The sequence below is a fragment of the Alligator mississippiensis genome, chromosome 1, assembly GCF_030867095.1.
Source record: "Alligator mississippiensis isolate rAllMis1 chromosome 1, rAllMis1, whole genome shotgun sequence".
NCBI classification, from domain to species: domain Eukaryota; kingdom Metazoa; phylum Chordata; order Crocodylia; family Alligatoridae; genus Alligator; species Alligator mississippiensis.
In genome coordinates, this window is record NC_081824.1 from 284675353 (window position 1) to 284700445 (window position 25093).

At 44.7% G+C, this 25093-nt stretch overlaps 1 long non-coding RNA gene across 1 annotated transcript; it reads left to right on the forward strand.

Moving 5' to 3' along the window:
- Positions 1 to 762: 762 nt before the first annotated feature.
- Positions 763 to 19179, forward strand: LOC132250139 (uncharacterized). The gene is made up of 4 exons (XR_009461728.1): positions 763 to 856; positions 5524 to 5683; positions 15620 to 15694; positions 18118 to 19179. It is a non-coding gene; the product is annotated as an uncharacterized LOC132250139 (long non-coding RNA).
- The last annotated feature ends 5914 nt before the right edge of the window (positions 19180 to 25093 follow it).

Genomic DNA, 25093 nt, shown 5'->3' on the forward strand with positions numbered 1-25093 from the left:
GGACTTCTAATGCTGTTATCAGCATCATATACCTTGGCATTCGAAGCCAACAAATCACACTACACTTACATTTGGCAAATAGGAGGCCATATTTGTGTATTTGTTCTCTACCTCTGACAGAAGGTAGAAGTATGGAAGCTGCATTGATTTAAATAAAAGATTAGCATGTAGGGAAATTTTCTACAGATTTTTAAATGAAAAATCCGTTCAGGCATTTCACTAATTAGTGAAACCTGGGACTTTGCTTCTAGTCTTTGAGATGGTTATGGTCATCAATTGTAACTGTAAATCAACTTTCTTATTTGTAAATGTAGCTACGTATGTTTAATGATATGTCTACACTGCAGTGTAGTGACACCTAAACTCTTTTTACATAAGTGTCTTTGGTATGAGATATGGTCTAGATAAGTTAGAATATTATTCAGGACAGGCAATTGTTTTTCAGTATCTTGGCAGGGTAAATTAACCTGAACAAAGCTCCCTGGTTCTATGATTACATTGTTCTAGTACCTCCATTGGCTTGTATAGTTTTAGTTAGCTTATTTCCATATATAACAAAGAACCCTCACCCTGTTACTAGGAAGAAGAGCAGCCTCTTTAAGACTTGAGTCTTCAGAGCAAAGCTTGCCAGCAGAGCACGGGTTAAAGGCTAAGCCTTGCAGGCTGGTCAGCTGACTGGGGTCTGTCAGATGACCGGGGGAGGGCCCAGGCCAGAACTATATAAACCCTGGTCTGAGCTATCTAGAGGAGCCCAGACTGAGACAGAAATGTGGGCTGGAAGGCTCCAAGCAAATCTGCAGCAACTCTGCAAGTGAGAGCAACCAGCAGTGGGGATGCAGAGACATGGAGCACACAGGTAAGAAGGCTACCTGACTACATTAACTTTTCTTAGTTACAGCCCAGGGGCTTCCTATTTATGTTATAGCTTAATTTGGTGATTTGTGGCTGAGGCCATAAGGGAGGTTGAGGCCTCATTAGCACCCATGGGGGCACAGTTACAGGGGCCAAAGAGTGCAGCACCACAGGGTGCAGCTATAGGGGGCCAGAGAGCCCAGTGCTATAGCAGGTGCAGCTAGATGGGGCCAGTGGCCCAGAGCAGATTGAGTGAAGCTAGTGCCTCTAAGTTGGGTTTTATCCAGTGGGCCTAGGCTGGTAGGCCTAGCTAAAGTAAAGGGGCTGAGGCTGAGGAGGCTCTTGCCCCAACAAAGTGACACTGTATAGATAACACCTGCAAGGCATGGGACACAATAAGGGAAGGACAGAGTCATGCAATTAGCCCTTAAGGCAGGAGCTCATGATCTATAGAGGAGAGAACAAAGACCCTGCCTGGGAAACCCCGGGGCAGCCTCTCTTTTAAGAACCAAAGAAACACCAAGACATGGCAGGTGAGCAAAAGGGAGTCTGTGCCCATAAGCAAATAAAGATATAAAAATAAAGGACTCTGGGGGTGCCTCTGGGTGTATCTGGGGATGACACCCTATTACACCATGCTATGCTGCAGGTTCAGTGTAGACATACCTTAAGAAATAAGTGGATATTTAAAGGTCTGTCTGTGACAGCTGAAATTATGTCTGTGTGATAAAGGTGCTTGCTGAAGGCCCTATGAAGATTACACCAAGTGTTTTTCTGTGTTTGTTTAGATATTAAGCTATATGTAGTTGCTAAAAGCCTAATTCAAGTTTAAAATGTAGTGAGGCCTTGTATAAAGTAAAGCCTAGTAAATTTAGCAAAGCCTTGAAGTAGTAAGGCCCTGTGGTGTAGTTAAAATTACCTTATCAAAAGAATGCAAGGTTTGTACTGCTAATTGGTCAGTCTAAGGACGGTTGAAGTAAAAGGAATCTGAGTGGCCATTCGTTATCAGTATCGTTTAAAAGCTATAAATGAGCTGGAATATTTGGAAACCATTCAGAAGGAAGATAGAGCTCTGTGAAAAGGATTAGTTAGCTGTTGCCTGGATCAGTGGGCCCATGGACCTCAAGGAGCCCAAGGACTGCATTCCAGGGTCCTTCCCAGTTCCCCTTTGGACAGTGTCGTTCAGGGATGCCTCACTTCGCTGAACTTTGTGGAAAGAGAAGCTTGCTGTGTATCAGGCATCAGAGGGGACTGCCAATAAGTTGCCAACGTGAATTGCTTTTGTCTGTCAGTGTTTGTTTTGTTACTACATGTAGTTGTGTTTTTGTTAAGTTAAAAATTTTTTCTTACCTTTCTACACCCAACCATACTCTCAATCCTGAACACTCTGCAGGTGGTTGGGACACCTTTCAAAATAAATTGAAGGGTAAACTGGAGACAAAACCTGAGATATATCATTTCATGAGAGTGAAATTCAAGGGCAAGCTCTAGGGCTGTATGAAATGACAATGTTTCATTTCAGTTTCAGATTGAGCCATTTCAGAGGCAAGTGTTTTGTTTCAGTGTTTTGGATCGCTGTTCTGTTTCAATTCAGCTGAATCCGTTTCAGAGTTTTGGAGGTAATTCAGAGATTCAGAATTTTGTACCTGGTGAGAGGCAGGTACATCTGGGTGGCTGCAGGTTGTCCTGCAGCTCCTCTGGCTGTGCCTGCATCTGTCCCAGTGGGAGGAGCCATGGAAGAAGCCCCCATGGATGCACTGCTTGACCCCATCCCCCACCCAGCCCAAGCCTTCCAACACTTAAAAAAAAAAAATACAGCAAAGAAGAAGCCCTGCGCTCGCTGCAGCAGCAGTGATAAAGGCTCATGGCAGAGCCCCACCAGGCACTGTAGGACAATGCGGGGGCAGCAGGGATAGCTCTTCCTCCCTGTCTGGCACCCACACATCAGCTACTCCATGGCACAGGTGCAGTACAGCTCAGCAGGGCACTGCATGCTATCTGGAAGCTGGGGCAGCTCCAGCAGTCACCTGCTAGCACCACTCAGATCCAGTGGCCCCAGCTCCTGGACAGTGTGTGGTGCTTTGCTAAGCCATGCTGCACCTACACCATGGGCAGCTGCTGCATGGGTGCCAGGTGGGGGAGTGGGGGGTGATCTCTGCTGCCCCATGCTGCATGGGTGGGGGGGGGAGTCTGCCACAAGCCCTCAGAGGCCCCAATAAGTGCTGCTGCAGCCAGTGAGTGCAGGGCTTTTTCTTTCTTTTTTTTAAGTGCCAGGAGTTTTGGGTCAGGCAGGGGATGAGACCAGGCAGGGAAGCCAAGGGGGCTTCTCTCACAGCTCCTCCAGCTGTCTGCCTCTGCCCCAGTGCGGGGAGCTGAGGGAGAAGCCCCCATGGCTGCCCTGCCCATCCCCATCCCCTGCCTGGCTCCAGCCTCCCAGCACTTTAAAAGGAGGGCTGCAGAACTGTGCCGGACTATTCCCGGGGAGTGCCTCTGAAACATTCGGAAACATCCAAAACATTTCAAAAAATTTTTGGATGATTTTGTTTCATTTTGGAGATGTTTCAGAGCCGTCCATTTCATTTTGGATTTGGTGTTTCAGGCACTGAAAAGAGGCCAAAACACCTCTGAAATGAAATGGCTGCCAAAATTTCACACAGCCCTAGCAATCTACTGTTCAGAGGCAGATTCACCATATCAACCAGTTATGTAACATTAAAGTCTGTCTTAAGCCTTCTCTTGGCCATTTGCGCAGACTGAATTTCACTTTGTGTGATGTAATAAAATCAACTAAACAATAAATAGCAAAGGAAACAGTCACATTTTAAAATGTCATATTTTTTAAAACCCAGAAATCTTTTTGACTTAGAAGCATCTTCAAAAAAATAGTTTTTCTTCTGATGTCTCGTTCTTAGTGAAAGCAGTTTCTTTCTCCTTTTCTTCTTTTCCTCCTCTAGCTATCTTCTTTTCCATTTTTTATAAAATTGTTTTCTTTCTCATACAGTTGCTGCAGTAAGTTTTAAGATAAAATCAATGGAACGATTACCAAGCAATTAAGCTAACTTAATTTTTTTACAATATCCATAACCACAGCCCATTTTATTTTGGCTATTTTTAGTCTGTCGTTTTTGCTGTTTCTGGAGTCATCTGTCAGCAGATGAAAGTAGTTCTCCCCGAGGAGTGTTGTACTAAATTTAATTAAGTGGTGGGGTGAATAGAAATAAAATGATGGGTAAGACTCTTCCAAATCCTAATTTATTGAACACATATAAAATACCATTATTTACTGAAGGCTTTAAATATAACATCAAACTTCTAAGCAAGCCCTAATAGTCAACATTAATATTCTTACGCAAGCCTTCTGATGGATAGAGTGATTTCAGCTAGCCAGGTATGCATCATGGCAGTGGAGCTCTTGTAGTAGTTGTTTCTTTTCCTGTATCTTGATCTTCCCCAATTTTATGGGGTTTTTTTCCCCTAGGTTTTTATGTACTTTTTACAATTCTCTTCTTCATGTTCCATATACAGTTTATGATAAATATTCACCAATCACCTTTTACCTCAGTTGTCTTCCTGTCAGGCTGGTGTCTGCATGCCGTTATTTTAAACAGCTAACCACATCCTCTTTTAATTTTATTGCTGATGTGGCTTATAAAGAGGTTACCCTAAACTGTGACCCAGTTGCTTTCCTTTTAGTTAGTGTTGTTAGTTATGTCAAGGCAAAAAAAGACATTGTTTATGCTAAGCATTTTGCTAAGGTGGCTTTCAGGCCTACAGAGTGAATTTATAGGTTGTGGTAAAAAAGATACACTTGTGATAGTGGCCAGAATGAATATTGAATGACTACTGTGGGGTTTTCTAAAAGTTAAAGAGAAAAATAGAACTCAGAAGCATTATTTGCATAAGGAGAAAGAAAATAAAGGTTCCTAAATATACGGTTGTAGATGTCCAACATCTATCATTGGGCCAAGTTCAACTTGTTGAAGCACCCATACTGTGCAAAATGTTTTAATTTACAAAATGAATGTGTCCCTGAATCTAGGTCTAGCCTTTATTTTTTTTTTAAATATATATCCAATCCTCAATATTTAATAACACAGACTGTTTTAAATAGCCATTTATGTCTGCTTTTAAAAAGTAAACATCTTAGTTACAGCCTTTTGGTGTATAGATTAAGGTAGGTGAATAGACAATCAAGTCTCATCAGTGAGAAAATTCCTCCTAATCTCTAAGCTAAATGACCTCTGTTCTAGTTTGAAGCCATTGCTACTAGTCATGTTCTCCTGGCCCCAGAAAAAGCCCATCTCCATCCTTTCTATAGTTGCCCTTTGCGTATTTAAAAAATGTTATCAAATCCCATCTCAGTTTTCTCTTCTCCAAACTAAATATCCTTAGTTCTTTCAATCTTTCCTCATTAGAGGCTTGGGAAGCATGCCTTATCATTTTTGTTATTCTATACTGGACTCTTTCCAATCTATACATATGCTAGTTGAAGTGTGGAGCTCAAAATAGATACACTACTCCAGGTGTAGCAAAACCAGTGCTGAACAGTATGGAAGAATTTCTTCCCTTGATTTTTTCAAATAACACTTCTATTAATATAACTCAGTATACTTGTAGCCTTTCTAGTTACAAGAACACACTGTTAGCTTAAATTTACCTTATGTTCTCCAGCCTGGGTGTCCAGCCTGTCACATGGGTGCCACAAATGACATGCAGCAGACTGGTGAGGAGACCGGCAGCACAGTGGCATATAGAACAAGGAGCAGAAAGAAGAGCAGCAGGTCAGGAAGGGAGCACACAGCAAGCAGCAGAAACCTGAGTAACAGATGAGGTAAGAAAAAGGGATCCAAGTGACACGTAAGGAGGGTGTAGACCTGATTTGTGGCATGCCTGCTGAGAAAAGGTTGGCTGCAATTGGTCTACTATAACCCCCAGGTCCTTTTTTCTCTAGTACTGCAGTCCGGACACTCATTACCCAGTGTTATTGCATTCAGTTATTTTGTTGCAAGTTCAGGGCTTGCTCTCTTTCCACCCACAGAGCCTGCCACCCTATCATGAATGATGCTTGCCCCTGGAGCCTGGGGGTGGGGGGCGCAGTGACCGCCCATAGGCAGTGGGAGGGGTGTCAGTGGTGGGGTGTGGTGGCAGTGAGCAGGGAGCTCCTGCAGGCAGACATGGAGGTGTCGGCGGCAGGGGTGGGCTGAGTGAGGAGCTCTTGCAGGCATCTGCAGCAGTGTCAGTGGCAAGGGGTGGGGTGGCTGGCGACCACTCACAGACACCAACCACCAGCAGCCAGTGGCAATCAGGAACTGCCCGCACATGCCACTGGCAGTGCTGGAAGCAAGGGGAGTGGCAACTGGCAACCACCTGCAGGTGCCACAAGCAGCATTGGCAGCGCTTTTCACAGGGGGTGCACCGCCAATCTCAGGGGGTGTATGTGTACCCGTTGCACCCCTACATGTTGCCAACACGCCTTATCATGGAAGGAAATCAATTTGATCAAGCATGACTTGCTCTTGGTGAATCCATGCTGGCTGTTCCTGATCACCTTGTTCTCCTCTGGGTGTTTTACAATAGATTCCTAGAAGGTTTTCTCCATGATCTTTCCAGGTATTGAGGTTAGGCTGATTTATCTCTAATTTATAATTTCAAAGACTAATATTTTGGCTTCCCAACTGATTAAATATTTATAGTTTTAAACACTTTCATGAAATTCTGTTCAGATGCTAAGGAAAAACCCCTTAGAATCAGAACTTTGTATTTTAAAAAGGAGGGGATACACACACTCAAGGGAGGAGCCTGGGGTAGTGCAGCAATGTGGTTGCACCCTTCTTTAGTTGTGCCCTGTATAAACAGTAAGCTCTCATGCCTCACCAGCATTTTGGTGCAGCTCCTTCTGGGAGCTCTGCATGGGCTGTAACTTCTATAAGCTTTCGGCTGCTCAGCACAGGCTCTGCCCAGAGTCCCCAGTTTCAAGCAGCTCTGGAGACCGCTGCTTGTCACTCTTCCCCTCTCTTCTCCTTTTTTCCCTGATGAATTTAGGAATGGAGAAATGACAGTCAACATGCAGCCTCTGCTTTCACTCAGCTTGGAGGCTCTGCTACTGCTGCTAATCCTGTCATCTTCTTCCCCTGCCCCTAAATTCAGTAGGTGGGGAGGAGATAAGGAAAAAGGGGGGGGAAAAAAGCAGCAGGCTCCGGAGCTCCTTGAAAGCAGGGACTTTGAGCAGACCCCCGACTGATGACCTCGCAGCATAAAGTTTCACCATTTTGACTTCCTAATACAGGGTTCCCTCGCTTTATGTGGGTTCTGTATGTGCAAATTTGCTCTTATGCGATGACCCTTTTTACACCAATTATTTGTTATATGTGAGGTAAATTCACTGTTATGCGATCAGTGTGGTAAATGTCCAGTTAACTGCTTTGTGCTGTGCATTGCACGAGCGATGCATACCAAAATAGTCTCCTATGTGGATCTGTGTTCCTCACTCATTGTCTGTGACATGTGTTTCTCCAGTTGCCATCCCCATTATGGTTTCTAAGCCTCCTGCTACCTTATCTCCTACCCTTCTCCCTGATCCATCAATGAAGCCTTCACCACCCTCTCTGTACACCAACTAAACTTTCACTGCCACCCTGTGCTTGTGTGTACTGTCTGCCATTTGTGACTACCAAAATTGTCTTGTAAAAGTGGTAGGAATGGGTCTGGGGGTCAGTACAGTCAAGGTCTCAGAATGTATCCCTATTTGTAACATTGTAAAGTGGGTTCCCTTTATGTGAATGTGAGTTATGTGCCATTTTCCAGGAATGCATGTACAGCATAAAGTGAGGGAAACCTGTATACCCATTAGTGAATCCAGAATTGCAATGCTAGGGGAAGTGGCTTTACCTTCAGGTATGGGGTATATACGTGAAGAAGACATTATGTATGTGCTACATAACAGGAGCTGCTGAGAGTTCACTAGAAACCAGGATCACAGCAAAGGGATAAGGCACATGCATAAGGAGCTCTTTCCCATGTATGTGCCCCACCTCTAATGTGGGGCGTAGCCACATCCCTGTCACTCCAATTTTGGGTCCACCAGGTGGTACATTAGAAAGGACAGTCAAAATAGTGAAAACTTGCAGTTTCCACATTTCAGCAGTCTATCACATTCTTAAAAGAAATCACTTTAAATATAGCTATGTCAGTGGATAATGATTTCAGTAGGTACAAGCCACAATTTTAACCAATACATTTTCAGAAAATAAATTAATTCTTAATTGAAGTAACTAAAAAATGAATTTTTAAAACTAAAAAAAAAAACAAGAATGGAAGGAGTAGCCACATTTATATTTTGTTAAATGTATTCTCCTGTAAAACAAAATTAACTGTTTTGAGATGATAAAAGAAGATATTAAAATATAAGGCCCTGATGCAATGCACAACTCCCTGCATAGCTAGCCCGTTTAGAAAGTCCAAATTCATTAACTTAATTTATTTTTTCAGTGGATACCAAAATTATTTAGATTACAGGTAAAAAGAATTAAATTTGAAGTAGACAACCCATTGGCTGCCAGCTTTGGCTCTAAATGGCATCCTTCACCCTGACTTGTAATTATCTGACTACATAACTTGAAAAGTAACCAATCTATTTTATTGGCTGATGAGAGAGAGATGTTACTCAAACAGGAAAAATCTGTCATTTTTCTCAATAATTTTCCTCTTTTTATAGCAGCACCTAACTACATCACTCTAGCAAATAAACTGCTGGATATTAGATATCTCACATATATTGATATTACATATCTTACTTCATGCCCAGAAATACTGATGATCTTTTAAATATGTTTCAAACCTTTAAAGAAGTTCTGAAGTTTGGAAAGACTGATGAGTAGGAAAAAATGAACTAAGCAATCCTTTAATGCCAACTTTTTTAATGAAAATATACTGGTATGTAATTAAAACTACCATTCCTTACATGACTGGTACTTAAATGATGCTCTTTTACTTATGAACTATACACAAGTTCAGCAATTAAACCAATATATTAATTAAACAGGGAACATCTCTTGTCATGAATTTGAAAAACAGTTGTTTGATGATCCTGATTGATGTTAATATTTGACATCAATTCAGGAGGCTATGCAAAACACATTTTGTCCCACATCCCATTGCATACATTAGGTGTGCAAATGTGATTCTATTAGACTCTCTGTAAGTCACGGGGGAGGGGGGTGGGAATTGCAATATGCCCACATTTTAGTTTTCAGACTAAGTCACATAAAGTGAAGAGGAGAAAATTCGAAGTCTGTGGGCTAAACTGTGAAACAGTCAGGTGGGTAGGAAAACGGCCATGGGGTAAGCCCCAGAGAGTTCTAATGAACAGATCTATGTCTTCTTGGCAGGAAGTGGCCAGTGGTGTCCCTCAGGGGTTGGTGCTTAGTCTAGTGCTATTCATAGATTCATAGATGTTAGGGTCGGAAGGGACCTCAATAGATCATTGAGTCTGACCCCCTGCATAGGCAGGAAAAAGTGCTGGGTTTAGATGACCCCAGCTAAATGCCTATCTAACCTCCTATTGAAGACCCCCAGGGTAGGGGAGAGTACCACCTCCCTTGGGAGCCCATTCCAGACCTTGGCCACTCAAATTCAACATCTTCATCACTGATTTGGATGTGGGGGTGAAGAACTCACTGGTCAAATCCATGGATAACACCAAGTTATAAGGAAGCATGGTCACACTTGAAGATAGGCTGCAGATACAAGTGGGCCTAGACAGGCTGACAAATCAGGTGGACTGGAACCAGATGAAGTTTAATGTTGAGAAATGTAAAGTGCTCCACCTGGGGATGAACAATCCCCTGCACATCTACAGGCTTAGCAATGCCAACCTGACCAGCATTATGAATGAAAGGTATCTGGGGGTAATAATGGACCGCAGTATGAACATGAGCCAGCAGTGCAATGCTGTAACCAACAGGGCTAATGATACCCTGGCATGCATCAATCAATGCATCTCAAGCAAAACCAAAGAAGTGATTCTTCCACTCTACTCGACATTGGTGAGACTGCAGCTGGAGACTGGAGCTTCCAGTTCTAGGTGCCGCACTTTAACAAGGATGTGATAAAGATTGAGAGTGTCCAGAGAAGTGCCACCCGTATGATCAGCATGGCAAGGCGTATAAGGAAAGACTGAGGGATCCAGGACTCTTCAGCCTGGACAAAAGAAGGCTGAGAGGGGTCTTGGTAGCAACTTACCACTACATCAGAGGCATACATTGAACAACTGTTCACCAAGGCATCTTTGAGGGGGAAAACTATAAGTAATGGTGACAAACTCCAGGAAGACCATTTCAGGCTCAACATTAGGAAAAACTACTTCACAACTAGGGTGTCCAGACTGTGGAATAAGCTCCTTCCAAAGGTGGTGTAATCACCTACCCTGGAAATCACCTACCCTTCAAGAGGAGACTGGACGGTCACCTTGCTAAGGTTACTTGACCCCAGTTGTCTTTCCTGCTTGCCACACCGGGGTTGACCCAATGATCTTCCAAGGTCCCTTCCAGCCTTACAATCTATGAACCCATGAAGGAAGAAAAGGATGATCCACCATTCTTAAGGTTAATGGTTATCATAGACTCTAGGGGCATGTCCACACAAGCAGAAATGTGCTATTCATGGTGCCTCAAAAAGGCTTTTGAGGTGCCACAAAACACATGCAGTTCATGTCAAAATTAGGGACGGGGAAGTACCAGTATCTAAACAAATGTGCAAAAAATGGGGCAGGACACATGGCTATAGTATGTGCTACCTGAAATTGGAGACTGGATCCCCAATAGGCCCTCACTACCCCAGGTTAGGCTGCTGAGGTCAACCTAGGTGCTGTACCCAGGCTCCCCTACCACACCCAGGACAACTTGCCCTGCACTAGAGCTTGCATGCAGGGGCATTCCCTGGGGACAAGTAGACATGGAACAACTATGTGCTGCTGCTATTTGTCCCTGAGGAAATGAGCATGTGTGCTTGTGGGGACACCTGAGGAGTCTGGAATAGGATTACATTTAGCCACCTATTAGGTGGAACAGGATTTGGTCCATTATGTATCCATGCACCTCTGATTCATATTCCTCTATTTTTTCCTGTTATTCATTAAAAAACAAAACAAAGCAAGAAACAAAGAGATACCTATCTCAGTGTTTGCTAATATTGGTTTCCACTTCCATTGGTGATAGTAGACAGTAGATGATATGTCTGTAAAAGAGTATTGTTCCTTTTTTTCTTTTTTTTCTTTTTAAAACAAATAGTACTGATTCACAGCTATCAACAGCTTTCTAAAATTACATGAACCAAATCTAAAGGAGCAGACAGCTATTGAAGAGAGGTCTTTAAATTATTTTGGTCACTTCTTATTTTCTTAGTGTATTTCAAAAGTTCTTTCATTCCTTCAGTGAGAAGGACCATTGGCCAAATCCTATTTGGAAATTAAAATAACTGTACCCTTAAAATATAGAAGACCATCAATTGTGGTGACTAGTATAATTTATCGGTAAAAATAAAATATATGTTAAACTGTTAGGAAGCTGGCTAGCTTTCACGTCACTTTCTTTCAATTTGACTTCATTACAGGAAAAGGAACAACCCATAATAATTTTGCAAACACTAAACATCATTCATCACATTCAGTAAATGAATAATCATGTCCTTTGTCTAGCACTTGAAGCAGAAAAGGCAATACAAATTTTTGGGACCATCATTTTGTGCTGATGAAAAATGTCAATATATAAGCTGTTTAGCAGCTCTCCTTTGGTATTTCTTAATCTGTACAGATCTTGCCCAGGGTGATTCTCCCCTCAAAGAAGAGGGCAAGGCAAAATATCTCTTTTTTATCTACTCTGTTTGGTCTATGATGGGGGTGGGCAAAGTCCAGCCTGTGGGCTGGATCAGGCTCATGGCAGACTTCATTTCCTAGAAGCACCTGCCCACATGGCTGAAGCTGGTTTCCATAGAGACAACAGGAGTGGCAGAGCCATTGCAGCCTGGGGCCAAGGTTTCCATGGAGATTGCCCCCCGCAGTGCTGGCAGGGCATGTGACAGGGTGAGGAGCTGCTCCAGGGCTGGGATCTTGTGGCAGTGACAGTGTGATCCAGAGCTGGGACAGAGCTGTGATCCACTTCCTGCATACCCCATGCAGGAGTGTGCAGGCAGAGGATTGTAGCTCTGCCCCAGCTCTGGAACATGCTGTCACCACTGCAAGATCTCACCTCTTGCCCCTGAGCAGGTGTCTGCCCAGCCACACACCCTGCCAGCACTGCTGGGGCTGGTCTCCATAGAAACCCTCACCCCAGGCTGTCATGGCTGTGCCACTCCTGGGGTCCCCATGGGAACCAGCTACAGCGACATGGACAGGAGCTTCTGCGAAATAGAGTCTGGCCACTGGCTAGATCCACGACTTTTCTCACCCCTGATCTATAAATTCAACTGCTTGTGATGGCTATCAAATAACCTCCAAAAATTCTGGAATGACAATCCATGATAAACAGCACAACTTTTCTGCTTATACAGATGCCATCCTGTTCAGTGAAATAAGTCTCTATTTAATATCTTAAAGAAGTTTTAGATGCCCAAGACAGTATTGTGTCTATACACCTGTGGGTGCATCAACATGAAATGCATTGATGTGCACTTGCCTAATTTAATGCATGGTATGGATATACATCTACACATGTGCACCCTTACTGTGCATTAAAAATGGCTAATTGTAGATAAATTTGATACCTTCATTTTCAAGTATCAAATTTAGGTACAATTACTTAAAATATATCAACACACATGTAGACATGACCCAGCACTAACTTTAGTGCTGAGCTATCCGAGCCACTAGGAGGATAACCTGAGCCCAGCCCCATGGCTCCTGACTGGCTGCCTCTCCTGCCACATGCTGAGCTGCTCTGTGGCAGCCCCTAGCTGCAGGCTATAAAAGCCTCCAGCCATTTTGTGGCAAAAGGCACACACACTAGGACATTGGACATCTGCAGGCCCTGTGTGCCCCTTGGACAGGGCCCAGGCTGCCTCTGCCATTCCTGCCCCCTAGCCATAGCTCCTGCTTGGCCACAGGGGAGTGTTGCAAAGGGCTGCAGCTTGTTCCTCCCCCTGCCCAGCCCTGACATCTCCCTGGGGTGGCTTCCTGGCTGCCTCTGGCAGTAGAGCCAGAACTTGCTCCCTGCTGTTGCTCACCCCCAGCACTATCTCCTGTGTCTTCAGGTGCTGTAGCACATTTGCTTGTGTTGTGTGGCTCCCAGTTCCTGGCGGTATCCCTCTGCCTAGCACTGCATAAGTCCAGAGGTAGTTTGCATGGGGTGAGTGCTTGAACACCCATATTTATGAGGTCCAGTCAGGCGGGGTACATGATGAAAGGTACTCCTGGATGGCATGGCAGTGCTGCATAAAGATGAAGACCTTGCAGGCACAGTGTATGGCCATGACTAACCACAATTGTTGGCCTGGTTGTGCCCACAAGACCATGCCCTTTATGTGGGAGATGACTCAAATTTTGGCTCCCTGGACCCAGGCCACAACCCTGCAGTGTTTACCAGCATGGTCAGTCTGGCTGAATTCACTCCCCACCCTGGCCTCTCTAGTGGTGACACCTCTCCAGAGGAGGGGGCCTTGGGTGTTCAGCACCTCACGCCACCCCCCTCCCCAGCTGCTGCACCCATTAGCATACCAGGGAGTCCTGGCCAGCAGCTGTCTCACTAGCTCTGTATCCCCAGAGTCCTCCAAAAGGAGTGGGCAGCCATGATACTGCAGAACCAGCCCCTCATGGGGGGGGGGACTGAGTGTGGGCCCACTGCAGACCACAGGTTGAGGGCACTGGACATAGCCAGTTGTCATCACCAGGGATCTGGGTTTTTCTGTTTTCCATGGAAAAACAGAGGAAACCATTGATTTCCCAGTTTTATCAGAGAAAACATGGATTTCCCCTTTTAGCAGGAAAACCCACAGATTTCCCTCTTTTGCAAAGAGCTCTGTGGGCTGGTAGAGTTCCAGCCTGCAAGAGCTGTTTGCAAAAATGGTGGGGAAAACCCCAACCCTGTCTGTGGCTTTTAGTCAGTCCCAAGTCTTGGGTCAGGGTTACTTTCCTTTTGGAGCCTGTGAAGTGGTAAGTGGGACTTCCAGGGGACTTGGGGTTTCCAGGGGCTGGGGGGGGACATTTGTTGGGGGCCAAGAGAGTGGGAAGATTTGATGAGATCTGGGGGGTTTTGCAGCCAGCTGGGAGTTGGGGGTGGGGGGGTTCAGGAGCTGGGAGGTTTTGCAGCTGGCTGGGAGTTGGAGATTTGTTGTGGGGTTTGCAGCAGCTGGGAGCTGGAGGAGGGGAGGGGTTGCAGCCAGCTGAGGGGTTTTGCAGCTAGTTGGGAGGTTTGCACTCAGTTGGGAGCAGGGGTTTTGTAGCCTCCCCACTTCATCCGGAGGGCCCCTGTTACTTAAAATTGCCAATAGCTCAAATCAAGAGCGAGACCTTAAAAATGGGGATAAGGCAAAATGCCATGTTTATTGATTACATGAAGCAATTACATAAACTTGAACACACCACTCATACAAACAGATGCATACAGACAAAACCACTCCAGTAAGATGGAGTTACCAGCAGATGTTACTCAAAATTAGCACTGGATGGCCAGGTCCAGGCTTACTAAGGGTATAAGCTGGGGTATACAGGCATGCACGCCTGTGCTCCATGAGGTTGCAGAGTGGATTCCCCATCTTGGCTTGTCTGCATCCCACTTTTACAGGGATTTCAAGTCTTTGTTCAGCATTGGGGTTTTCCCATGCTCAGTTTTTAATTAGAGATTGTTTCTTCTGGTTATCTCAACATGAGGTAATTCCAGTAAAGTTGGTTATCTCCACCTTGAAGCATTATGTAGTCAGTATCCCTTCCTTGAAGCATTGTATAGTCAGTATCTTTGCCTTGAAGCATTGTGTAGTTTAAATGGCAGGATATGCAAAATCCTTTCTTCTTACTATCTTCTTTGCACTTGATTACAGATGAGTTCTTCAGCCATCCATTAATTAGCTTGATTAATTTACTGTCTGGTAACTTATACATTGGTTTCTTGTTGCTTACACAATCAATTAAATCTTCTGTTTTCATTCAAATAGTTACCATTCTTTCACCGTTCACCCTCTCACACAGACACTCATGTACACAGGGCATACGAAGTTCATTTACTCATGTCAAGCAGGGAGCAAGCACAAAATGGAGTTTTAGTTGTTCATGCAATCATAGGGATTGATCAATTCAATACTATTATCATTTAAACATAATAACTAATATGCAAAAATTCATACTACACCCCGCAGGCTGCAAAGCCTCACTGCCAGCTGGCTGCACATAGAACCCACTCAGTGCTATCGACCCCCCTGGGATCAGCTCCTCCATATGCAGTTTCCATTAAGGGCCAATAGCTGACTCACAGTCCATGTGGAGCTGGCCGGATGGCCACTCCACATCTTCCACAACACCTCCCTACTCATACAGTCCCCAGCTTGTTCCCCATGGGAGTGTTTCCAGTGTCTGCACATACGGATGTATACACACATGTACACCCTCACATGTGCACAGGGGTATGCATACAGATGCACACATGAAAGAGGGGCACCAGGATGGCTGAGGAGACTGTAAGGGAGAGTGAGGGCACCAGCAGGGCCATGAGGGCTGTGGGAGGTCTTTAACTTTAATCACAGATTTGGAGTTTTTTATCAGAGAATTTGTAATTTTTTATCATAGAAAACCAGGATTCCTGGTCATCACCAACAGGGAAGCCCATGTACAGCTGCCAGCCTCACCAGCACCAGATATGTGGTAAGTCCTGCATTGGGGGGGGGGGGGGCGGGGGGATCCCAGTCCCAGCCCCTGGCCTTGGATCCTGCCCCAACTCCCTGCTCACCTGCACTCCCTTGACCCCATTCCTCCCCCACCCCACAACACACAGAGAAGTGGGACACAGTTCAGAACTTCATTGGTCAGCCTGTGTCCCTGCAACTGGGTGATCACAGGCCTCTCACACACCAAGGAAGGTGGCAATGGTGGTGGCAAAGTCCTCAGCAGCAGGGGGAAGCAAAATGTAGCACTGCCACAGGTAGCCCTCCAGGTGGTGGTGGAGGTTGTGGGGCAGCCTGGGCTTGCCCCCTGTGCCATCATAGCTCAGGATCCTGAACCAGGAGTGAAGATGTGCTCACAGCACCAAAAGGATCATCAGAAGCGGGGCATAGTGGGTCACCTCTCTGCCTACACAAATAGCTCATTTTGTATCACCTGGGGCACATGCAGCAAGGGCACATCAGGGCACAGCAGCAGAAGGCAAAGGGGCCCTGGACAGCCTTTTGGGCCTGGCAGCTGTGTACTTGCTCCCTACTGCCCAGACCATGTTCAGGGACCTCCAGGACCCCTGGGTCCTGCCCACTGCCTCACAAAATGGCCCTGCCTGGCCCTGGGAGGAGGCCATTCAGCACCTCCTGTCTGTTGCAGCCTCTGGCCCAACACCTGCTGTGCACCACCTACCTGGGCCCAGCTCCACCACTTGCTCCAAGGCCATGAAGTCAAAGAGGCAAAGGTGCCAAATGCAGCACCATGGGTGCACTGGCTCTGGACTAAGGCAGGCAGAAGTGCAGTTGCCTGCTGCTAAGAACAAACTCACTGCATACTGCGGTAGTTGTGGCCCCTGGACCAGCAGGGAAATGGATTGAGGCTGGAGTGTTGGGCTCTGGCCCCAAGCCCCCTCCCATTGACCCCCCCCCCCCGGGGACAAAAGCCTGAGAATTTTGTAAATAGGTGACACACTTGAAAGGTTTTTGTTTGTTTGTTTGTTTTTTACTGTTGATGGGTGGGGAGGCACTATGTGTTGGGGACAGGGCTTTATGTTTTGAGAGGGGTTGGATTGGGGTGGGGGTTGAGATGGTAATGTCTTGAGAGTGGTGCTGGAGCAGGATGTGCAGGAAGAGGGGGTTGGGCAGGGCCTCCTGCACCCTGTGCCCTGGGCCCTACTGACAAATGCATGGGTGTCCTGGAGCCTGGACAGCAGGGGGCGGGGCAGCAGGGGGCGGGGCAGCAGGGCCAGCACCATGGCCAGCAGGAGCTTGGTTGTTGCTGGCAGGGACAGGGGAAGAGACAGGGGCTGGAGTAGCCCTGGCATGGGGAAACAGGGTGGGCAAGGAGGGAGCTTCCATGTGCTGCTCCTGTGCTGGGACCATGGCTTCTGGGCAGGGAAACAGCTGGTCAAGGATCAGAGTTTCCAAGATGGCTGCCAAGTGCTGGTAGCTGGGTCTGGCTTCAATATGGCTGCCAAGTTCTGACAGCCATGTAGCCAGAGATTGGAGCTTTCCCCAGTGGCCACAGTGGCACATGGCAGGGCTAGAGGGCTGGGACATGAGGGTGCTTTGTCGTGAAGGCTGATTGTTGGCTAGATCTGCATTGGAGCACCCTCACCATCCCCTCCACAGCATGTTGAGCTGGTGGGGAGCAGCCCCAACCTGGTAGGCTGACCCCTGGGGTCCTGTGGCAGCCAGGGCTTCTCTGACGTGGCTCAGTGTGCTGCAGTCCCAGTTGCACATGCCTCAGCCCTACTTCCCTGGTGGTGTTCTAATGAGGGGGATCTCAGGCTCATTAAGGAATCCTGAGGAAGACCTCAGGCCAGAGAAGGAACCTGGTGCCATGCTGAGGCAACAGGGTAAAGCCTGGAGGTGTGATAGAGACCCTGAGTGAGAGGGGTGATGATTAGAGTGCCCCCATGAGCAGGCAAATGAGGAGGCCCAGTTTGGGGTATAGTGGCCTGGCGAGAGGCCAGGAGTGAAATAGACCAGCAGTTGTAGAATCGCTCAGTCAACTCCTAGGTGAGGGTAGAGGGTAGAGCCCCAACAGACTGCACTGGGGCTGACCAAGGCATGGAGAGGTAAGCCCAAAGCTGGGTGAAGCTGGGTGGTACAAGTGTGGCCCTGAGAGAGAGGGAAGTATGAAAGAGTCTGGGTGAGAACCAGCAGAGTGAATGGGGCCCTGGTGAGAGAGGTGTGGCATGTGAGTGGCTGTCTGGGGCTGTCGAGTAGAGCTACAACTGTGTGCCCAATTTGCTCTGGCCATAGGCTGGAGAAGTAACACACACAGATGAACATCTGCGAGGCCTTGGAACCCATGGAGGGGAGGTCAGAGTGGGTATTAAGGCCCTTGTCAGCAGGGTGAGTAAGAGGTAGCTTCCCACCTTATTAACAACTCTAATATTTTTTTTCATCAAGGAATGGCAGAAAAGCAAAGTGGGTGGTTACCCCAGGACCAGGGCAGCCAGTGGAGACCCGATGAGGAGGCCACTCTGTTACAGTGTGCATGGAGGACCAAAGCTGATGTAGGAGTACAAGGCCTCTAAGAGATGGCTTTAATCTACCCATAGAGTGCATGGATTCACCAGGACTGGACATGGTGAATGGAGAGGAAATCCGCATTTGCTAAGGAATTGTAGGGGCACCATGTATTTTCACAACTTCATCTAGAAAACTTTCTCTGTCTCTGTTTGCCTTCAACACCTTGAAAAAAAAAGGGTATTTAAGTGCTTTACTTCCTATTTTCAACCTACTTGTTATGGGGAGAAAAAGAACAAATATAGATTTATTTTATGGACCATGAGAACAATATGCACCTTCTAGACAATGGTTATCAAGTCCTGTTCCTTCAACATGACATCTTATATCTAAGCACAATATTTTAAGAAGGATGATCCTGAAAGGAGGAAGTAGAGATACTGGAGAGTATCCCCAAAGTGAGCAGAAAACATTACCAACATGATGGAATGCAAGCAATATGATGAAAATAAAGTATGTTTAGTCAGAAGAAAAGTTGATTAAGGAGGGATACAAGAACAATGTTCAGATACTTGAAAGAATATCAAAAGATGGGAGTGAAAATTACTTTTTGTAATCCTATTAACTGGTTATATTTTTCATTTTGTACCTCCTAAAAAAAGATACTAAGACCTTTTTGTATTAAATGATAACTTTAAGTTATTATGGAATTCAGAGAGGTCCAGACTCAATAGAAATACATTTATAACAAAAAAGTATGTTTTTTAAACTTTTTAAACAGCTTTAAAATGTTTTAATTCTCTCTAAAAATAAATATTAGAGCTGCCAAGATGATCTTAGATAAAATGGTGTTGGGTTCTATAGGAACCCTAAAATACCTGAATAGAAAGCAATGTACAGTACACAATGTTGTATTTTTAACTGGTCAAGCCTGTTGAAAATAATATAAGCATTAAAACAATGGTTTTGTACAATAAATTTTGAATACTATACTCCTCAAAAATATTTAGCTGCCTGACTCTAAATGAGTACAATTTGAGTTATGAATCTGGATGCCTTTGAAGACATGAACCTCCCGATCTGGCAGACACTCAGTTGGTTCCAATTACTGAGGTCCTGACTCATGGCCATCTTTTTTTTTGTATGGCTTCAGCCATATTTTAGAAAGGATTAAAGCTCAGTTATTTAGAGCTCTTGATATTAGAAACTGCTGAATAACTCCATACTATATTAGTTCATGAAACAGCATTGCTATGGTAACTACGGTATAGCCAATTATACTAAATGTCTAACACAAATAGTTATCTTAAGTCATTTGGGACTACAATGTTCTGACAAATGCTTGTTAATATCTATCAAACCAGAAGCAACTGGGAATTGACTGGATTAAAATTTATTTTAGTCTCACAAAAAGGTGAGCTCCATGTAGTTGATCTTAACTTAAACTAATAAGTGCCAATATTTGACATCTAATAACAGTGGAAGTTTTGAAAGTTGTAGGTAGTCCACTTTTCCCTCTTTATAGACAAATATTTATACAGTTATATTACCTTGAGCAAGTTAATTAATCTATGTGTATCAATTTTGCTTTTACTTTACAATTCTTTATTGAAAGATGTGATTGATTCAAGTGAAAATTATTAACATGGAAGTTGCAGATAATAATTTAGGTAGAAGCTCCTTAAGGTGAAGTGAACTGAATCTCAAGTTGCTTCAACAGTTCATTAGCGTAAGTATTTTAGAAATGTGTCCTACCTGACTCCTGGAAGGCTAATCTTAATGGATGAAATCCTGGTCCCATGAGGTTATAGGGAGTTTTGAGGACAGGTTTGTATGCTGTCTCTAAAAATCACCAAGAAAGCTTTCCAGTTAGCAAACTCACAAAGTGACTGAATGACTTTTAAATTAAAATGTGCTATGTTTTATGTTTGTAACGCATTCTTTTAGAAAGGATTAAAGTATAATGCATTTTAAATAATACCTAAGTTTAGCTGGAGACTTGTGAAATACTCCTTTCAGTATGTAAAACTAATTGACATTTTTCATACTACTTTTGGGATTGCACACATGCACCCTATTTCAGATTGAAAATGAGCCTGTTTTTGAACAAAGATTGTTTCCTGATGGAAACAAGGAAATGCTCCTTCTTTTTCATGTTTTCAGTGCAATGATACTCATTAAAATAAAGTTTCACAAAAAGTGAAATGGCTTTTTGGGAAAAAAACCATATAGAGATATATTGGAAAGGAAATATATCGAAGGTTGCTCCTATTTATCTTCCATGTCCCATATATCTGGTGCTTGATTCTGGCAAACTCTAGCATAAATACATATGCATACCCAACCCCCACCTCTACTTCCTCCCTCCCCCCCCCCCCCCAAGAAGCTGGGAAAATAATCCATCTGGGAAAATAAATTAATATTTTTTTTCTATTTGTACCTGTTTTGTTTGCATTCTCTTGAAACTAATGGAAAATTAGCTTCTGTCATACTTAGCTATTGCCCATTGTAGTAGTAAAGAATACTTTCCCCCAAAGTAAAATACAAACTAAATGGAGAGGGGTAAATGTACTAAACTAGAAGGGAAAAAAGAGGTCATCAATTTTCATATGGGTTAGGATCATAGTGTTAGGAGCACAGCAATGGCTCATTTTTGACAATTCACTCAACTTTTAGTCAATTCCATAGTTCATAGTGATGAAGAATCTTCAAATCATCTACCCATGTAAAAAACTACCTTGTTAATGTTAAGCATACTCTGGTATGGTGGGGCAGAGCATGTGGGCCCTGCAGGGGCAGTAGCTCCTGTTGGGGGGCCATAGCCCATGGGGGGGGTGTAGCTCCTGTTGGCGAGCCGTAGCCCCTGTGGGGGGGGGCTGTATCCTCTGGGGGGAGTGGGGGCTGAGCATATATATTCCTATGTTCATGATGTGAGGGCCGGGGACGAGCCGGGCCCGTCTTTGCACACGCGGGGCCGGAGGAAACCACACGGTGGCAAGGCATGCACGGGCTAGAATTAGTCACAGAGGCGTAATGGTTGATTGAAAGATTATTTACTTACACCCAAGATGGTCGCAGTGTAGGCTGGACTGTTTCCAGGTGCAGCTCCGCTTAAATCCTCGTTGGAGGACTACGACAAATTCGGTTCTTTGGCCCCGGAGTTGTAAGGCTCCGCGGGTTCGGCAATTCTTTCCCATGGAGTTGTCGAAGCTCCGTGGGCTCTGTTCGGTTCTCAGGCCCCAGAGTTGTTAAGGCTCCGTGGGTTCAAAAATTGAGTATATAGGAAAGGGATACGTTTAGGATTGCGCTCGGTGACGGGGAGAGGCCAGAGGCTGTTTAAACCTCTGTTGCCTGCTTAAGAGATGCGTTGGGTCCATGAGGATCCGCAGCGCTTAGAGATCTTCACACAGCATGAAGATCTCCCTCCTGGTGAGTTCCCCAATCTCTCCCTCTCTCTCTCCAGTTTTTCTCTCTCTCCAACTTGGGCGGAAGCCACCCAAGCCCTTTATACAGCTAGCAAGCCAATCGCTAGCTGCCACGTATGCATATATTAGAGTTGCCCAATAATGTGGCACGAACTCCCATACAAATGGCGGGAACTCCTTTGCACCGTGCATCTCTGAGATGCAAAAGAAATGCACCATGCAAAGAAGCTACAAATTTGGTGGGAAATTCCCCGTTGCACCAGAGTTCTCTCCCGCAGCAGAGAACTCCGCCGTGCAAGGAAGCTGCAATTTTAGCGGGAACATAATTTAGCGTTGCCGAAGCACACACAAACAAAAACTCACAACTTTGGGTTGTGACACATGAATTTATGAAACATGTATTTAGAGTTCACTTCAGTATTATGATAATGACACTGGTAGTTGTCCAAATTGCTTTAACACTGTAGATATATCTATAAAATATTGCCTAATTAATCACTCTCTCTCTCTCTCTCTCTCTCTCTTTTTATAGGGTTCTTTTGTTTTAATTGTGGAGGAAAATGGATTTTGGGGTATTTTACAGAGTGACTTTGGGATTTTTTTATCAGGGATTTTTCAGATTTCCAATAGAGAACACCAGAATTCCTGCTAGGTAGGTCAGTGGCAGGACCCTGCCTGCTCAGAGCTGGCACCTTGGACCCAGCTGGCTGTGGCTGACCTTCTGGCCAGTTGGTGCTAGGAGGACATGCTTTGACACTTCAAGGTAGGCCACCACACCAGGAACATCTTCTGGGTGATAGCTTCCCAGATGGCCAGGCAGGGAGCACACATGGCAGTAGTGCCACACAAAGGCCAACTCTGCAGCCACAACCCACTGGCAGCTGGCTCAGAGGGGTAGATGCCTCATCTGGGTCTGGCAGGTGTGCAGCAGGTCACAGCCAGGCAGCAGCCCCCACTGCCAGACTGCTGCAGTGGGTAGAGGGTGCAGGGAACTCTCAGGGCTGCTTCAGCAGTCCAGCTGGCACAAGGAGTAGTGTCCCCAGGTACCAATTGGCTGGCCCCAGAAGCTCCTGACAGCAAGTAGCCTTAAGCTACTTGCCAGGGCAGCTTTTTGTACTGATGGGGCCAGGACAGGGCAGCTTTTTATACTGCTGGGGACAGCACAGGTGTTGGCCCCCTGGCCCTAGCTCCCTCTGTCTTCAGATCCAGGAGGACCCAGGCAGGTTTATTTTGCCCCAAGTAGCACAACCTGCCTCACACCTAAGTGCATATCTAGGCACGTGTGCTGAGGCAAAATCCCCGGCTCAAATTTGCACTGCTTCTATTTGAGCTGCTGCAAGCTCATGTGCCTGCATGTGTGCATGTGCCCCTTAGGTACAAATCTGCTTCCAACAGGGTGCACATGTGTTCCCAGGCAAAGCTTACTGCACTTTATTTTACTGAGCAGTAAGTTTTTAAGGCACGTTAATAGAATGTATAGACATGCCCTAAAGGCAGGATTACCTCTAATCCATGCTGCCCTGTTTGTATTACACTAAGGTATAGCCATTCTAGGCTACACCTTAGTGAAAACACTCCACCTACCATCCCTCCCTTAAAGGCCCAAATTGGGTCCACTGCCCTCCCTGCCCTCTATAGTACTCCAGATTCCCACTCACTACCTGCCCCTCCCACAGCTTAATTGTGGCTGCCAGTGCTGTCTGTCCTGGGGAACAGGCAGGGAAGGGTTTAACTGCCTGCCTGGCCTCTGCTGCTGCTGCTCTCTGAGTGGGATCAGCCCCTAGAAGAGAAGCAGCCTTGCAACAATTGTTAACCCTTCCCTACCTACTCCCCTGGGAAAGAGCTGGGCAGCTACAAGCAGGTGGGGGTGAGAGCAGGAGGATACTTCCTTGGGGTCTCCTCCTACCCTACCCTCATGGGAAAATACAAGTGAATGGAGTCACTATCTTGAAAATGACTCAGGCATTTAAGCTTCTCCATGCAGACTCCACAAGTTTTAAGCTTTGTTGTTTCAGATGAATAAAGATGTGTAGGCTGTATTTTTTCCCATCCTAAACCCAAATATGCTGTGTTTCACACTAATTCTCCTTCTGTGAAGAATATTCTGCCAAGATATCCTTGACAATTGAGTGAACTTATGAAAATGGGATGATTCCAAATGCTGCTGTTAGTGCAGTTCTTGAAGGATCCACAAGTCAAGAGTGTGAGCCTCACATAAAGGGAGAGGGACTCCCCAGAAAAATAGATGCAATGAGAAGTGAGGCAGGGGGGAAACTCCCTGTAAGTTAAAACTTTTAGGGTGTATCTAAAAGTCTAAAAAAATCTGTCTTTCCTTTTCTTTCTATCTGCAATATAAACAGGTTACATGCTCTTGGGCATTAAACATTAATGAACTAATACTTCATTACAGGATACAACAACAATTAGAACTTTATGTAATAGGAATAACAGGACCAACCTGGTAAAATAGCATACAAATGTGAAGGTGGTGGCTGAACAGCCAAGTAAGCAGCAGTGATGTGAGAAGAAGAAATCCATCCAGCTATTACTAAAATTAACTTAAAACAATAAGAAATATATTTAAGATAAACAGAGTATTGATAGTAAATTTGCACAATTAATGCACTATATTACTGTTTATTTAATAATTAGATTTGTACTGTATTTCCTGAAACAATTCAAGCTTATAAACTTCTTTCCTGCACTTACTGGTTAGAGGTTGAGAATTATTATTTGGCTTTCCTAACCAACTAGCTATTGAGAAGACTATTCAACTCTCCTTTGGTAATAATATTACAGTTCTTTCCAAATTGGCTTTAACTAAAGGTTTAAGCACATGTATTAATTTAGCAAGGCCAGCAAAAGGAAGAAAGACGAGTGGTCTGAAAAAGAGGTTTTAGAAAAGCAATGAATAGGCTTCCGATGTTTAGAAGTAGGGCTAATATTTTAAAGGGACTAGTATTCAAATCCCATTACATTTCAAGGAGATTTAAACTCCTTTAGTTGCCTTCCAAAATCTCATTTTAGACTTGTAGTTTGAAGAAATATCTCCTTCTGGTAGGATAAGAATGTAATTGTGAATATGTATGTGTCATGGATAAACTTTAAATGGTTCAGCTCTTCTATTTAAGTCAGCACTACAGTATTTGAATATTCCGCTGAACAGTTTAAATATATGGCTTTCTAGAATTGGACTGGGAATGTAAAGACATGTATGTGAAGCAGGAAAAACACTTAGTTGATGAGCAAAAAAAAATCACATTCATCTGTGAAAAAAATTCTCATGGATTTTACCGGACTGTCACAGGACCATCATTGCTTATTTAACCTTGATTAGTTGGAAATCTAAAAGAGAACAAAAGAAAAAGAATGAGGTGGTTTTACGTTCCATTAAATGATTTAAAAAAATACTTACAGTGTTGTTATTTATTTTTAAACAGCATGCTACCATATTTAACAGGTATGTAGTCACTACAGGGCTGGAGCCTCAT